Raw genomic sequence first — 16340 nt, 5'->3', positions numbered from 1 at the left:
GAATATCTGTACCCTCCTCAAACTCATGTGTTGAAGCCTCAACCCCTAGTATGATAGTATCTGGAGGTGGGACCATTGGGAGGTAATTAGGTTTAGATTAGGTCACAAGGGTGGAGGCTTCATGATGGGATTAGTGTCCTTATAAGAAGAGGAAGTGAAATGAGAGCTCTCTCTGTCAGCGTGAACACAAAGAAGAGATCATGTGAGCACACGGAGAGATGGCAGCTGTGTGCAAGCCAGCAAGAGGGCCCTTACCAAGAACAGAATCTGTTGGCACCTTCGTCTTGGACTTCCCAGCCTCCAGAACTGTGAGAAATAAATGTCTGTGGTTTAAGTCACCTAGTCTGCGGTATTTTGTTATAACAGCCTGGGCTGACTAAGACACTAGAATTTATGAAACTTCTCATTGATCCACCATTTCATTCAGCATTTACTGGCATTGTCAGATTGATGCAAATCTGATAAATATAAAAAAGTATCCCATTTTGGTATTAATTTACATTTCCCTGATAACTGGGGAGGTGTAATACGTTTTAATGTTTTGGTCCCTTCGATTACCACCTGCGAATTAACTGTTTACAGATTTATCACATTTTAAAAAGAATAATTGTCTTTTTATTATTGGTTATGTTCATATGTCATAGGTTTGTTTATAATATATTAACATATGAATTTATATTTTAAATATAACATATCTATATAAACATATGTATATAACACACATATAAGTTTGTATAACATATGTTATTTATATAAAACATGTTACTTATATAACATATTTATAACATGTTATAAATATATTTATAGTTATGTTATATATTACACATATAATATTAACATATATTTATATCATTATATACAGCATATATTTATATGCTGTGTTATCTCTTATACATACATTAACATATGTTAATATTCAACATAACATATATTTAAATTAAAACATAAATTTATAACATATACATATTTTAACATAGAAAACATGTATATATGTTGCATTATTATAACATGTTATAAATATAGCATAACATTAACATATATTATATGTATTAATATTATCTTTCAGTTCGTGGCTTGTCTTTTAATTTCGCTTATGGTGGTTTTCTGTCCTATACAAGTATTTACTTTAAAAAACCTGTTGAAACATAAGCCATGTGCAGGAAATTGCACACAGCATAGGTGTACAGCATTAAGAACACACGTAAGTAGCCAGCACCCCAGAGGCCCCATCATGCTCCCCCTCAACAAACCTTCCCACAAAGTTGGCCACTATCTGTCTACACTGTCAACACTACTTAGTTGTGTCTGTTTTCTGAACTTCAAATAAATAGAATAGTGCAAAATACATTATATTCCTCAATATCATGCTACTTAAAGGTTTCTGTGTTTTTTGTAAGGCCATAGTTTGTTCCTTCTCCTAATTCTATATTTTATTATTAGGATATACCATAGATTATTTTTTCTACTATTAATAGACTTTTTCTTCTCAGTTCTTGGCTAATATGAATAGTTTTCCTATGAACATTCCTATACATATTGGAGAACTTATGCAAACAGAACATTTTGGTTTGACGTATAGCTACAAGTGGAATTGCTGGTCCTAGAGTCTGCACAGTGCTACACAGTATTCCTAGCACTACATATTATTTCAAAATTTTACACCAATCTCTACTTCTACCAGCAATGCATAAACGGTCCTATTGCTCCACAACAAGGCTGTCTTTTGATATTGACAATAATTTTCATTATAGTCATTCTTTATGTGGAGTATAGGCTCTTGGTAGTTGTAATACATATTTTTCTGGTGACGAATGAAGCTGAATATATTTAAAAATTATGTTTATTGGAATTTGAATTTCCTCATCTTTTGTAAGGGCTGTTCAAGTCTTTGGTTTATCTGAGGGAAGGGTTGTCTGTATTTACCTTTTCTTTGTATATTCTGGACCCAAATATTTAACATATACATGTTATATATGTATATGTATATTACATATGGCGTTATGTGTAAAACATACATAGGTATGTCTATATGTTATACATGTATGTATATGTATGAATATGTATATTCACCCAGAAATATATATGCACATATGTAAGTATATATACATAATATATGATATATATTTTTATATGTAGGAGTGAGGTGTATCACCTCACTCAGTGATCTGTCATTCAATCCCTAATGGCATTTTTTTCTTCACTGTATGACTTTTCTATGCTTTCTATATTTTATATTTACATATTCTGTATTTTCTATATATCTTGAATCATAAAATTACCTTTTAAACATTGAGGCATTGCATAGTCATAGAAAGGCACACTTCAGTGCATAACTCAAAATTTCACACCTTGAACATGTCCAAGTAACCTGGCCCCAGATGAAGAAACAGGATATCACAAGTCCCAAGTCTTCCTTGCATTTCCTTCCAGTCACAGTTTTCCAGGTGGGGGTGGGAGGGTCACTAACCTGACTTCTAAATCCATGGAGTGGGTTTTCATATTTTTACATTTAATATGAATAATGTGATACTTTTTTCGGGGGGGAGTCTGGTTTAGTTTGTTTAATAATAGGTTTTGTTGCATCTTAGTCCTTTCAGGCTACTATAACAAAATGCCATAAACTCAATGGCTTATAAGAAACAGAAATTTACTGCTCACAGTTCTGGAGGCTGAGGAGTCCAATATCAGGGCACTGGCATATTCAGTGGCTGGTGAGGCTTCATTTCTGGTTCATAGATGACACCTTCTAGCTGTGTCCACATAAGGTGGAAGGGAGAACGTAGATCTCTGGGGCTTCTTTTATAAGGGCACTAATCCTATTTATGAGGGTAGAAGCTTCCTGTCTTAGTCACCTTTTTAAGTCCTCACTTCCTAATATTATCACCTCTGAGGTTAGGTTTACAACATACGACTTTTGCAGAGATGCAAATGTTTAGACCATAGCAGTTGCTTTTAGCAACTATTTTATTGTTAAATAGAATTCTCTTCTCTCAATATACCATAATGTATTAATCCTACTCTAGATGGATATTTTGATAGTTTTTATGTTGTAGCTATTACAAATAACACAGCTATGAATGAACAATCTTGCAGATTTTTTGAGAGCATATGTATGCATTTCTTAGGTGTAGAATTGCTGGTTTGTAGGATATGCATGTGTTCAGCATTAGTGGATACTTCCAAATAGTTTCTCCAGTCTTTCTTTTTTAAAGCCAATCTACACCCCCTCAGCTGTCTTTAGACATTTGGAGAAGCCAGCCAAGTCCAGAAACTAAAAAGCCCACCTACAGACTTTAAGGTGAAACAAATGGTTATGGCTTTGAACCATTGAGATTAAGGGTAGTTTGTTATACAATATTATTGTCTCAATATACACCTGATAGACTTGCATTTTTTGAATAAACTCTCATTTGGTTATATTATCCTTTTATATACCACTGAATTCTAATTGTTAATATTTAGACTAACGTTTTAAAATTTTTGCATCTACGTTCATTAGCCTGTTGTCCTTTAAATTGCCTTTTTTGTAATGTCCTTGTCAAATTTTAATACCAAGTTATGCTGACCTGATAACTTGAGATGAGACTATTCCCCCTCCCCAGTCCTAAACATTTCCTCCCCTAATTTCTGGAAGAGTGTGTGAGAAATTGGTGGTGCTTCTTCCTTAAATGTCAGGAAGAAATCACTGGGAAAGCCTTCTAGTCTGTGAGATTATTTAATAGAAAGAATTTAAATTATAGATCAATTTAATTAACATATATGAAATTATTAATATTTATTTCTTCTCATTTCAGTTTTGGGGATTTCTAGAAAGGTGTCAATTTCACTGACATTCTGAAGTTTACCTATATAAAGTTGTTAATATCCTCTTATTATCTAGTAATATCTGCAACATCTATCTGTGGCGATGACCTCATTTTAATGTCTGATATTAAGGGGTTCTCCCCTTCTCTGTTTTTGATCAGCTTTTTTAGCTGAGTCCATTAACTTTATTAGCCTGTTTTGTTCTAAGAACCATTTTATTGTTTAATTTTTATATTAATAAATTTGTCTTCTATTTTATCAATTTGCTCACATTAAGATTTCTGGTTTTTTCCCTCACTTTCTTAGGGTGTTTTTTTTCAACATTTTTAGATTGGATACTTTCATATTTTCTAATATATTCACTTTAAGCCTATAAATTTTATCATTTAATAGCTTTAGCTTTACTTCACATTGTCTAATAGCAGTACTTTCATCATTATTTAGCTCAAATTCTTTATATCATTTTTTGTTATTTCTCTTTTGATGTGGATTATTTGGAAGTATATTGACTATTTTTTTAAAGAGTAGACATTTTCTGGTGATCTGTTTGTTTTCAATTTGTTGGTACATTCTCCTGTGGTCAGAAAACAGGCTCTGAATGATGTATCTATCCTTGTTCTGTGTCCCGAGCAAAGAACAGGTTCAGGGTATAAAATTATCATGCCATCTTCAAATTGTGAGTTGAAGAGTCTTGTGGTTCTTTGAGTTACCCAAGAGTCAGAAAGAGAAAAATCAGGCTGAATTATAATCTCCCCCTGCCCTATTTCATTTTCTTTAGAGCACATCTATCTTATCTGTTTTACTTTCTAGGTTTTGGTGTAAGAGTTTTTAAAAAAGAATTTCGCACCCCGACTCTACTAAAAATACAAAAATTAACCGGGCATGGTGGCGTGCGCCTGTAGTCCCAGCTACTTGGGAGGCTAAGGCAGGAGAATCACTGGAACCAGGGAGGCAGAGGTTGTGGTGAGCTCAGATTACACCACTGCACTCCAGCTGGGTGACAGAGCAAGGTTCCGTCTCAAATAAAAAAGAAAAAAAACAAAACAAAACAGAATTTCACTGCTGAAAGTGTTTATAAACCATTGTATTATTAGAATACCCTGCAGTAGTCTCATTATAAAGTTTCATTATTCTTTATATCCCGGCTGGGTTCAGAATGATCTAATCAGGTTAACATGGTATGCTGACCTCCATACACTTGATTCATTAAACTGATCCAGTTACATTATTATTATGTTAATGTACATGTATGATCTATGTGTGAATGTCCAGATGGACCTCTGGTAAGTTTTATAAAAACCAGTATAGATAGTAATCAAGTAATCTAGTAAAAAATATTCAACCCATCCTAAAAATCAAAGATATGCATGTTAAAGCAGCAGTGTCATGTAATTTTCTTTCTTTATCAGAATGGCAAAGATTAAGTATTTTTATATACTTCTAGTGAGAATCTGTATTTAAAAGGAGTTAGCTTTTTTTTTTCTGTCTAAAGAAGGAGCTGGACCAGAGTCAGGTGTCACAAACTCAAATGCCTACAGGAGCCAGAAAAGGGAAATCAGATTGACATTTCTCTTTCCCAGGCAAGCACTCAATTTTGAAAGCTTTCTATAGAGTTCTAGGAGTGTATCTAAAAATAATGAATAGAGCCAGTATGTATTTCAAGTATAAGATAACAATTAGATATACTCAGACATGAAGCATTTCAGCACCAAACACCCTTCTTATTCCAAATATACACACGCACTTGGTGACAAGTTCTGCTTTAAAAGCATAAAGCAAAAAAAAAAAAAAAAAAAAAAAAAAAAATTAAATGAGAACTGAAGGAGCCATAGTAAAAAAAGTATTAGTGGTGTGTGCTGAATCTTTTTAAATCTAAAACTAATATAAGCCAATTATGCAAATAATATTTATGGAACAGATTACTCATGTGACAAAATATAATAAAGATAATGATATAATAAAATTAGTTCAAAAATTTAAAAATGCAGTTAGAAGAGGTAGGAGAAGTCGTGAGATTTTTCTTTGATAGAGTCAATTGATAGGGTCAAAATAGAAATTTGCTAAAAAAAATCAAAGACGTAATGATTTCAACTGCTAAAGAGCCTTTCGTCAGTCTTAGAGGGATATTTTTGGAAAACAAGAAATAAGGTCATTATGCTTTTCCCCCTTCTATGAAAATCAAGTTAAAATAAATGCTTTTATGCAAAATCACTGCATGATCTTTTTAAAATAAGTTTTTGAATCCGTTTACTATTCTATGCATATAAAGATGATATTTGATATGATAGTCCCCTAATAATAATGGATATTTCTTGGTGGAAGATTTAAGGTGACAAAGGTGTCTTCTTCTTTCTACCGTTCTCCGTGTCTAAAATTATTTAAAAGGATCAGGCAATAATGTGACAAGAACTTTAACTCACCATTTTGTCTTCTGCAAATAAAAATAAAGCACATATCAAACAAACACATAAACAAAATTGTATGCTTCATTCCATATACTAATTGTGACCCAAATGATCATTGAGATGTCTGTAATTCTAAACCATATCAGGCTGGTTCTAACTAATGAGTGATAAGAAAACTCATGAGACAGCTGTCCTTGCCCCTCAGAGGACATCCCATCTCCTATCTACTCTGGCCTTGGGATTGGAGCTAGCCTCCCTTCTGCCTCTACCCAGTAGCTGCCTTTTTCTTCTGCCATCTCTGTGTAAAGGTTCTTCCATGGTCTTATGTAAATTGGAATTTAAATCCTACAAACTACATTGTGAGACCAATGGATTGGAAGAGATCTTTCCTCCCTGCCTACTTCTCCCTTGAAGGGAACCGTATTTATTGCTTTAATTAGAGCACCAAGCTGTAGGAGTAAATGCAAGTCTTCAGCACTTCTCCTGACAGCTTCAAATTGGGGAGGCAACTTGGAAAACTTCTGTTGCAACAACGCCAGCTGGATAATTAGTACTATGTGGCTAACAGTTTGAAAAAGCTGGGAGGGGAGATGAGAATTAGTGTAAGCATCTTTAACACACTTTAACATTCTAAAATGGGTTTCCAAAAACGTTGCTGCTGAAATGTTTGCAAGATTTTTGTTAAATGTGACTTCATGTATTAATGTTCCTTTTGTGTGGAGGGAGGAGGAGGTGTTGACATTCATCTAACCTGCAGCAAGTGTCATTGGATTGCTGAGCTGGCTTTCTCTCTGTGTTGAAAGGAAAGAATAATTCCCTCCAATTATTCCTCCAGGGAGAATTAAATTTGCCAACTGATTAAGGCAAGAAAAGACAAAGTTTCTCAAGGAATTTTGGGAATTCAGCAGGGTCTGAATAAGTCATAAGTTATTGAGATAATAACCTGTAGTGTGTCCAGGGTGATTTCCAAAATTGCTGATGACTGCTGAGGTACAGCCCAGGCCAATCAGAATAGAAGCATGGCATTATGCTGTACAGGTGCATGATACTTCAATATTATCTCTGGTTGAATCTCCTTTTTGCATACAATGTACCTCTGCTTGTTTAGAAAGAAGGATAGAAGCTTTTTGTGGTCTCTCTAGAAGATGAAACTGTTTATAATCAGATTTAACTACTTTTTATAAATTTTGAACACGATCATCTTTGACTCACTTATTCATTCAACAACCACAACATTGAAGCCACTATGTGCTGAATAGTAAAGCTTCAAAGACAGACAGCAAAGACCACAATGCCTGCCTTTATAGGTTTATGTTTTAAAGCAGGGATCAGCAAACATTTTTTGTAAAGACCCAGATAACAAATATTTTCAGCTTTGCAGATATATGGTACCTGTCACAACTATTCAACTCTTCTGCTGTAACATAAAAGTGGCCATCGGCAATACATGAATAAATGAATGTTGGAGTGTTCCAATAACACTTTCTGGATACTAGATATTGAATTTCATATAATTTTTACATGTCATGAAATACCATCCCTCTTTTGAATTTTTCTTACCGTTTGAAAATGTTCATCTAACCTGCAGCAAGTGTCATTGGATTGCTGAGCTGGCTTTCTCTCTGTGTTGAAAGGAAAGAATAATTCCCTCCAATTATTCCTCCAGGGAGAATTAAATTTGCCAACTGATTAAGGCAAGGAAAGACAAAGTTTCTCAAGGAATTTTGGGAATTCAGCCGATAGGCAATACTAAAACTTGTGGGTGTCTAGATTTGATCCATGGCCTGCAGGGTCCCTGATCTAGAGAGTTGACAGTGGAGAGGCTCAAGTCACTAGGGTCAATTGGCTGATGTTGAAAGTGAAGTGATAGAACACCATCTGGCATAGACGACTGCACGCCCATTGATGTGTGAATTGAAGAACCTTGGTACTAGAAGAAACCTCAGAGAGGCCTTGAATGACTTTAAAGGGTATTTGCTTCACTTTCAGGTCATTTTCAACCAACTGACCCAATCACCTTCAACGGCAGGACTTGGAAACTTCCCAAGGCAGCCCACTTTATTGTTGGAAAGAGACATTTTCATTAAATGTGTACTTTTATTTCCTACAAACATATGGATAAATAAGGACTCTGAATCCCAGTAAGACTTAGGACCCTTATTTTGCGATCTTTGGCAGGCCTCAGAGAATGAATGTAAATGACTTTTCCACAAGACATATATTACAGACGGTTATCCCATCACTTGTAAGTCTTTGGCTATATTATTTGCCAATTTTTGGTCACATAATTTGTTTTTTCCTATTGGAAGGCTGAAAAGGCATGGTTCTAGGTTTCCTATTCTTTCCGATTCCCTCAAGTATTCAATACTAGCTCATTTGTTTACAGAATGGAGAAAATGAAAAAGAAGCTTAAGGAAAAGAAAATTAGACTGCTTTTAAAGTGGTGATTCAAAACATAGTTGCATAAAAATAACAATATGAGCCAACGTGCCCAATTAAAATTAATCTGCTTATATGATAAGGTTTTTGGACCATGAGGCATAGCACTTTTGCCTTGAGAAAAAGTGCTAATCCCAAATGAGCCTTGTCTTCTTTGCAAAGTGAATATTACCAAAGCTAGCAAGTCTCCTAACCTTTCCTGTAATTTCTTATCTTTATTAAAATACAGGGCAATTTGTTAAAGTCATTTTAATAACACAGGTTGTATTTAAATGGGCCAAAGTAGTGGGGCAAAAACGCATGCTGAGTTGTGTGTGTGGAGGGGGTGGTGTATGCATGTCTCTCTGTGTGTAATTGCGTTTATAACACTATATTTTAACTGCTGGACATTGTGTTGTATAATAAATATTGCAGATTTTGAAGTTAAACTGACTGTATCAAATAGCTCCATCACATAACATTTGGATAACTTTGGGCAAGCTAATTCTCAACTTATCTTTAAGTCTTAGTTTATTCATTTGTAAAATGAGAGTAATAATATACATTTTATAGCATCAAATGAAAAACGTTAGCAAACTGTTTAAGAGAAAGTTCTGGTATTTAAATATCATTCTCTTCTTCTTCCTTTCAGCCTCTACCAAATTGCTTCTAAGGCTAATAAATGACAAAGTGAGAGTAAGAGGGAAAAGAAAATGAGACGCTGGAAACCTAGTAGGAAAAAACTTCAAACTGGAGCTACAAATACATTATCCAAGAGATTCACTCTCTGGTTTCTTTATCCTTTCCCTAGAGTAATTAAAATATGATTGTAATATGATTAAATGTTTAGCTTAAAAAGAAAATCTCTTTCTCATCTGGAAGTTATTATAAGGAAGCAGGCTGGTGTGGTTCTCATTTAAAAATGTAAATGTTGGTTTGAGTGTGTGAGATTGTCTCAAAGTCTAACAAGAAATAATTTGGCTCTTCTAACTGGAAGGTTGAAAAGACGTGGTTGTAGGTTTCCTATTCTTTTTGATTCCTATTGTATTCCTGGAGGTTGGGTTAACTTTGGGCACCAAGATATTTGGATGCTGGCTAATAATTTTCCAGCAGTTTGCTCTGTACTTTTTGATTATGCACTGTATGAGAATCAATTTTGTTAGTCCTCACAACAAAGTGACAGACACTATTATACTCCCACTTTACAGATGAAGAAACTGAGTCAGTTGGGACTCAAATTAAGTTAGTGACAGAACCAGAATCCCAATCCTGGCTGGTTATGGTTTGCATTGCCCTTCCTGAGTTCCCCAGGGCATTTCTCCCCTCTTCCCTTTCCCTCATCCTTTCTTCCCATTTCAGTGGGAGAAAAAGTGGGCAGTGCTATAAACCTGATGAACAGGGGTCCTAAATCTATACACCTGTAAGGCTCAGCAGATGACATGAATGAGTGCAGGCCTTAAAAGGAGATATAGACTGAATGTCATGTAAAGGGAACAGTCACCACTCAGCTCTAATTAATTTCTGAATAAAGGGAATTCAATTTGTTCAACATTTAGCAAACACTTAACCCACACCAGATAGTCTCCTTGGCATTGAGACTTCTGTGGTTAAGGAAATAAAACCCCTGTGTTATAGGTTTTATAGTGTCCCTCCCAATAAAAACTAAAAAACATGTCCACTCAGAACTTCAAAATGTGACTCTATCTGGAAATAGGATCTTTAAAGATGCAATGAAAGCAAGATTGTAGAAGAGATTACACTAGATCAAGGTGGGCCCTAAATCCAATGAAAGTGCCTATAAGAAACAGAGAAGAACACACAGACACTCTGGAAGTAGAGCACCTTGTGAAGATGGAGGAAGACGTTGGAGTGATGTCTCTGCAGGCCAAGGAACGTGAAGCATTACCGGTTACCACTAGAAACTAGGAGAGAGGTGTGGAGCAGATTCTCTGATTTCACCAGTTTTTCAGCTAATGTACTCATGCTGTTTCAGGATCCCACACTGTTTTTGTCATATCACCTTAGTCTCCTCCACTATGTGACAATTCCCCAGTCTTTTCTTATCCGTTGCACCCTTGACACTTTTGGAGAGTCCTGGTCAGTTATTTTTTAGAATGTTGCACGATTTGGGGTTGGTCTGATGTTTTTTCATGATTAGATTCAGGTTATGCATTCCTGGGAAAGGTACCTAGCCCTTCTCATTGCATTGTATCAGAGGGACATGATGTTTACATGTATTACTGATAATGTTAAGCCTGATCACTTGGTTAAGTGCTATCTGTCAAGATTCTTCACTATAAATTTGCTATTACATATTTGTGGGAGTGAGACACTTTGAGACTATGCGAATACTCTATTTCTGCTTAAACTTTTGCCTACTAATTTTGGCATTCATTAATGGATCTAGGCAATACATTTTGAAACAGAAGACTTATGCATCAAGACTTTCTATATCAGATTTTTAAATGTACTATAAAGTTTCTGTGATTAAAGAGGTATAAAGAATAGACAAAGATTAATCAATAAGAAGAGAGAGACTGTTAAAAGATCCAGTGTATATGCAAATATAGACACAACAAACAGTAAGGAAACGATGAATTATTCAATAAATTGTGTGAGAATACTTGGCTATGTGGAATAAAATAAAGTTAGAGCTCTATTTTAAGTATGCACAACATAAGTTCTAAATATATAAATATGCAATTAAATCTACATGCTGGAAGAAACTATAGGAGAAAAATTATTTAATATTGGAAAGGGGAAATATTTGCTAAGCGTTACTCAGAAAAAAAAGCCTTTCAACATTGCTTGAAATATCAAAAACCAGAAACATATGTCAACCTATGGAAGCATGGTTAAATTAATTATAGCATATCCATACAGAGGGTTAACTACATAGCCATTAAAAAGGATGTGAATGTTCTGTAGGTTCTGAAATCATGTCTTAATTAAAGTAAAAGTAATGTCAAAAAGGGAAAGGATACACCAAAAACCCATAAAAAATGTCCAATTTCTTTAGTGATCATGGAAACTAAAAATGAACAATGAGAATACAATATACTGTAAGTTCAAATCCCTTTGCTAACATATTCTGCCCCTGTTATTTTTATCTCATGGAAATAATAAAAATACAACGAAATCTATGCACAGAAATTGTTATTAAAATGTAATCAAAAATGAAATGTTCAAAATTTGGGGAATTTTAAGTATAAAGAAATGTATTGATCCAATGTAAAATAAAACAAATAAGCTGCATATGTGTAGTATGATCGCAACTTAGCAAAAATGTATAGAAAAAAGGAAAATTAATTTCTCTGTATTTAAAAACTTTTACTTCCTTCAGATCAGAAATTCTACACCTCTGTTTTAGACATAAAAAAATCTATACTTTCCCATCCTAAATGTAGACAAAGCTTCATGCACCAAGATTTTTGCTGCAGCACTATTTGTGAAAGCCAAAACACTGGAAAATAACTAAATGACCGGAAGTTCAGGAATTGTTAAGCTAGAATCTGACATATGCATATGATCGACCATTTCGTGGCTATTTAAAAAAAAGTTAAAATATTAATTTGAATGCAAAGATACAGTACCATATAAAGTTAAAAAGCAGAAGAAAAGATATCTGGTCTTAACTGTAAAAATATATGCATAGAAAAAATTCAGGAAGAAATTGCAATAAAATACAGTAATTGTTTTTCTTTGTGTTGGGGTTACCTTGATATTTTTCTGTACCGTTTTATTTATTTTGCAATTTTTTTCTTATGAATATGTGTTGATTTTAGTATCAGAAAATAACATTTGTTTTAAAAAGCAGAAAAACCACTGAGAGATGGATGTTTTCTAGATGTGCATTCTATTCAATATTATCAGTAGCCTCTCAACAACAAGACAGTAAAAACTGGCCTTTAAACCTAAAACAACCCATAGATCTGGGAGAATCTGAAGGGCAGACCTTTAACTGTTGATTTTATTCTAGCCCAGGGAGGATGCATGCAGTAAAAAATGCTAGGGATAGAAGGATAACTGGAGCCTTGAGGTCTGCACTGTGCTACTTTGTAAGAAAAATGTGTGATAATGATATTTTTTGAGACAGTAAGACACAGATGTCTAGGTGTGAGTAAAACACCTAAGAGAAATCTATGTTAAGAGGCCAAAGGATGAATAAATAGCCTACAATTCAATAAAGGTGAGCATAAAGGTTTTGTTTATGTTTTTTCATTTTCACCTGATTAAAAGAGAATTTTACAAGATGACTACAGAAGGGGATAATGACTTACTTTTCAAAAAGAGATGATTTTAGAGTTAACAGCAAGTTTTCTTGATACATAAAAATGTCCAATTTTTAATCATTGAAACTGTCAATAAGAACGAAATGGAAAAAGAAACAATTAGGGTGTGAACAAATCATTGCCAAATCGCAGATTCTCAGAAATGAAGGCAAATGATACTAGAAGTCAACAGGATTAGAGTATAAACACTTGGTTTACAGTCATGTCTTTGGGAATTCAGCTTTAGGGACTCTCCAAATTTGATTTATTCTGAGTTGCTAGTCAAAAAAGACTAGTGAGTTGAAGCTACAAGAAGTCAGCATTTCAGTTCAATGTAAAGATTTTTTTTCTATTCATTAAGAATACTTTCAATGGATTTGGACTACCTTCTGTGCTAATGACTCAAGTCACTACGGGGCCCCATCAGAGGTCATGCCATTGCAGTTGGGCTGATGAAGCTCCCATACCATGTAGTATCTGGTCATCCCACCCCTTCATGTGCTCCTCTTTCCTTATTTCCAGTTTAGTTAATATCACCATATTCTACCCAATTGCCTCAGTTGGGTAATCTCAAGGCCATTGTAGCCTTATTCCACCTCCTCATACTGCTATAGTTCAAACCTTTGTGTCACCCCAAAATTCATAGGTTGGAATCTCTTCCAAGGTGATGGTATTAGAAAGTGGTCCCTTTGGGAGGTGACTAAGTTATGTGGATGGAACCCTCATAAATGGGACTACTGCCCTTAGAAAAGAGACTACAGAGGGCTAGCTAGCACCTTCCACCATGTGAGAAGCAACAGGAATACTCCCTCTGGAACCAGAAAGTGGGCCTTAGACAGACACCAAACCATCCAGTGCCTTGATCTTGAACTTCTTAGCCTCCAGAGGTTTTAGAAAAAAAGGTCTGTGGTTTATAAGCTACCTAGTTCAGGATGTTTTGTTACAGCAGCCTGAATGGACTAAGACACATACCAAATTGGGTATAAATGAAAGCCTTAGAGAAGTGCATGTAATGTACCAAGTGTCTACTAATCATTTTACTCCTCCAGGGCCATATTGTTCAAGCTTTTGTCATCATCCATGTGAACTTTTACAATAAACCCGTAATTGGCCTCCCATTCTTTCATTCTTGCTCAATCAATCCAACCAATTTTACTGATCGATTAAGAGCTCAGTTTCTTAGCTCAAAGCTTCACAACTTACAGGCCCTCAATAAATATTTGGTGGGTCAGTGAATAGATGAATATGTATAATAAGTAATAAAATACCATTTCAAACATGCCTTCCCTGCTTAAAAGGCCCTCCAACCTTATTACATACAGGTTAAAGCTCAAATCTTTTAATTTGATCTGACTCCTGCAAAACTTCCCAAGCTCATTTCTTGACACATATTTTGATGCACAGTGGGTCTCTAGTATTGAACTAGAATAGTGATTCTAAAACTTTATCGTGCATCAGAATAAGTTGGCAGGCTTGCGAAAACACAGATCGATAGGTTCTACTTTCAGAATTTATGACTTAGTAGGTCTGGGGTTGGGCCAGAGAAGTTGCATTCCTCTTCATTTCCCACATGTTGATGATGCTGCTGGTCTAGGGACCATACTTTGAGAATCTCTAAGCTAGATTATCTAAAAAATTCTTTCAGCTATGATAGTCAATGATATTTGGTATTAAAAATACCTCAAAAACCTATATTTGTAACTCAGACTAATTTTATCCAACATGATACTATTTGAAGTGATGATTTTGTTTTTAAGCCAGGTCAGAAAAGCTAGGTAAATGTTATAGAAGGCAATATGGTGTCTTCTCCTCTTTTTTTTTTTTTTTTTTTTTTAACTTTCTGAGCTCTAGGGCATAAAGACACATTATGCCCTAGAGCTCAGAAAGTAAAGAAAAGAAAACCTATCACTGGCCCTGTAGAGTTACTAAGTTCTAGTGGTTAAGAATGTAAGCTTCATCATTGTAAAGACTTATGTTGAGTTCCAGCCCTGCCCTCACTACCTGTGAAATCTTAGGCAGCTTGTTTAACCTTATTAAGCCACAACCTCTCCATCCTTCAAATGCAGATGGTACTAAGATCTATGCCACAGGGGATGTATGTATATAATGTGCTTAGCTAGATGCCTGGAACATAGTCGTGTGCAAGAAGTAATGCCATTATAAGTTTAACAGGTAAGAATCTTGGTCCACAGAGTCAGTTGACAAGAACTGTAATTTATTTTTATGTGACTCAATTTAATTTCTCTTAATAGTACATATTCTACCATTTGACAAAAGAGAAATTCAAGTCAGTTCAGTCCCCACCCAACTTCCTTTCCTTCAAGTTGCATTTGCTCTCTAGGGACTTGTGTGGTACATTGGAATGGTGTTTGGCGATACCTCATTAGTTCTATGTCATTAACAGGTCTACACTGGTATCCACTGAGAAAGACATAATTGTGACTATCCTTTGGTCATGGGTCAAGCAGGTCACTGCTACATTATTCTAAACCATAAGATAACTTTAAGTTAGACTTTGTCTCATCTGCTTGTTTGCCACCGTGAGGACACAGGGGAAATTCTCCTGCTGTCCTAGACTTCTCTAAACCAAGGGAATGCATTGGATTTGTTTAAGAGCCTTCCTCTGTGGTTTCCTGAGAAACAGAGGAAATTGTTCCACTGCCTCCAGCTTCTTACTGGTATACGTGGGGACTCTGGTGATCTGCCTCAATTCAATGTGCACATAGCTATCATGATATAGCTTGTCTGTGTCCCTACCCAAATCTCATCTTGAATTGTAGCTCCCATAATCCCCATGTGTTGTGGGAGGGACTGGTGGGAGGTAATTGAATCATGGGGGCAGGTTTTTTTCTGTGCTGTTCTTTCATGACAGTGAATAAATTTCACGTGATTTGATGGCTTTATGAAAACAGTTTCCCTGCACATGCTGTCTTGCCTGCTGCCATGTAAGATGTGCCTTTGCTACTCCTTTGTCTTCTGACATGATTGTGAGGCCTTCCCAGCCATGTGAAACTGTGAGTCCATTAAATCTCTTTTTCTTTATAAATCCACCTAGTCTTGCTTATGTCTTGGCTTATAATTCATATAAATGGATAAGCCAAGGAAGAAGATAAAATCAAATCATAAACAATGTTCAACTAACCCAAGAGAAGTCATAAAAATAAGGAAGCAGAAAGAAAAAAATGAAGTAAATATTAAGTTGGTGCAAAAATAATTATGCTTTTTGTAGTTATTAATAAAAGTAATATGGCAGGCATTGTATCTGGGGGATCATAGATGTGGTCTTCTTTTCTCCTCTTACAGCTGTAGCCTGGACTCCATACTATTCCTGTTTTTCTTGTACATATAGAAGTTTTTCTTTCTAAATCTTTCCCCAATATGAAGTAGGTTTTCATTAATGCTCTAAAGGCAATGATATAATGATGTAAAAGTAATTAAAGTC

The 16340-nt window shown here is 35.1% G+C and overlaps 1 protein-coding gene across 2 annotated transcripts in view; it reads left to right on the top strand.

The window, feature by feature from the left end:
- PCTP (phosphatidylcholine transfer protein) overlaps positions 1–12836 on the top strand; it is a 111770-nt gene extending 98934 nt beyond the window's left edge. For both annotated transcript variants that reach the window (XR_013406482.1, XR_013406484.1), the window contains one exon: positions 9280–12836. The gene's annotated coding sequence lies outside the window, so the exon portion shown is untranslated. The remainder of the gene's footprint in view (positions 1–9279) is intronic.
- Positions 12837–16340: the final 3504 nt, after the last annotated feature.

Source organism: Macaca mulatta, chromosome 16 (assembly GCF_049350105.2).
Source record: "Macaca mulatta isolate MMU2019108-1 chromosome 16, T2T-MMU8v2.0, whole genome shotgun sequence".
Lineage (NCBI taxonomy): Eukaryota > Metazoa > Chordata > Mammalia > Primates > Cercopithecidae > Macaca > Macaca mulatta.
The sequence above is the reverse complement of the archived record's forward strand: the minus strand, read 5'-3'. Positions and strand labels throughout refer to the sequence as shown.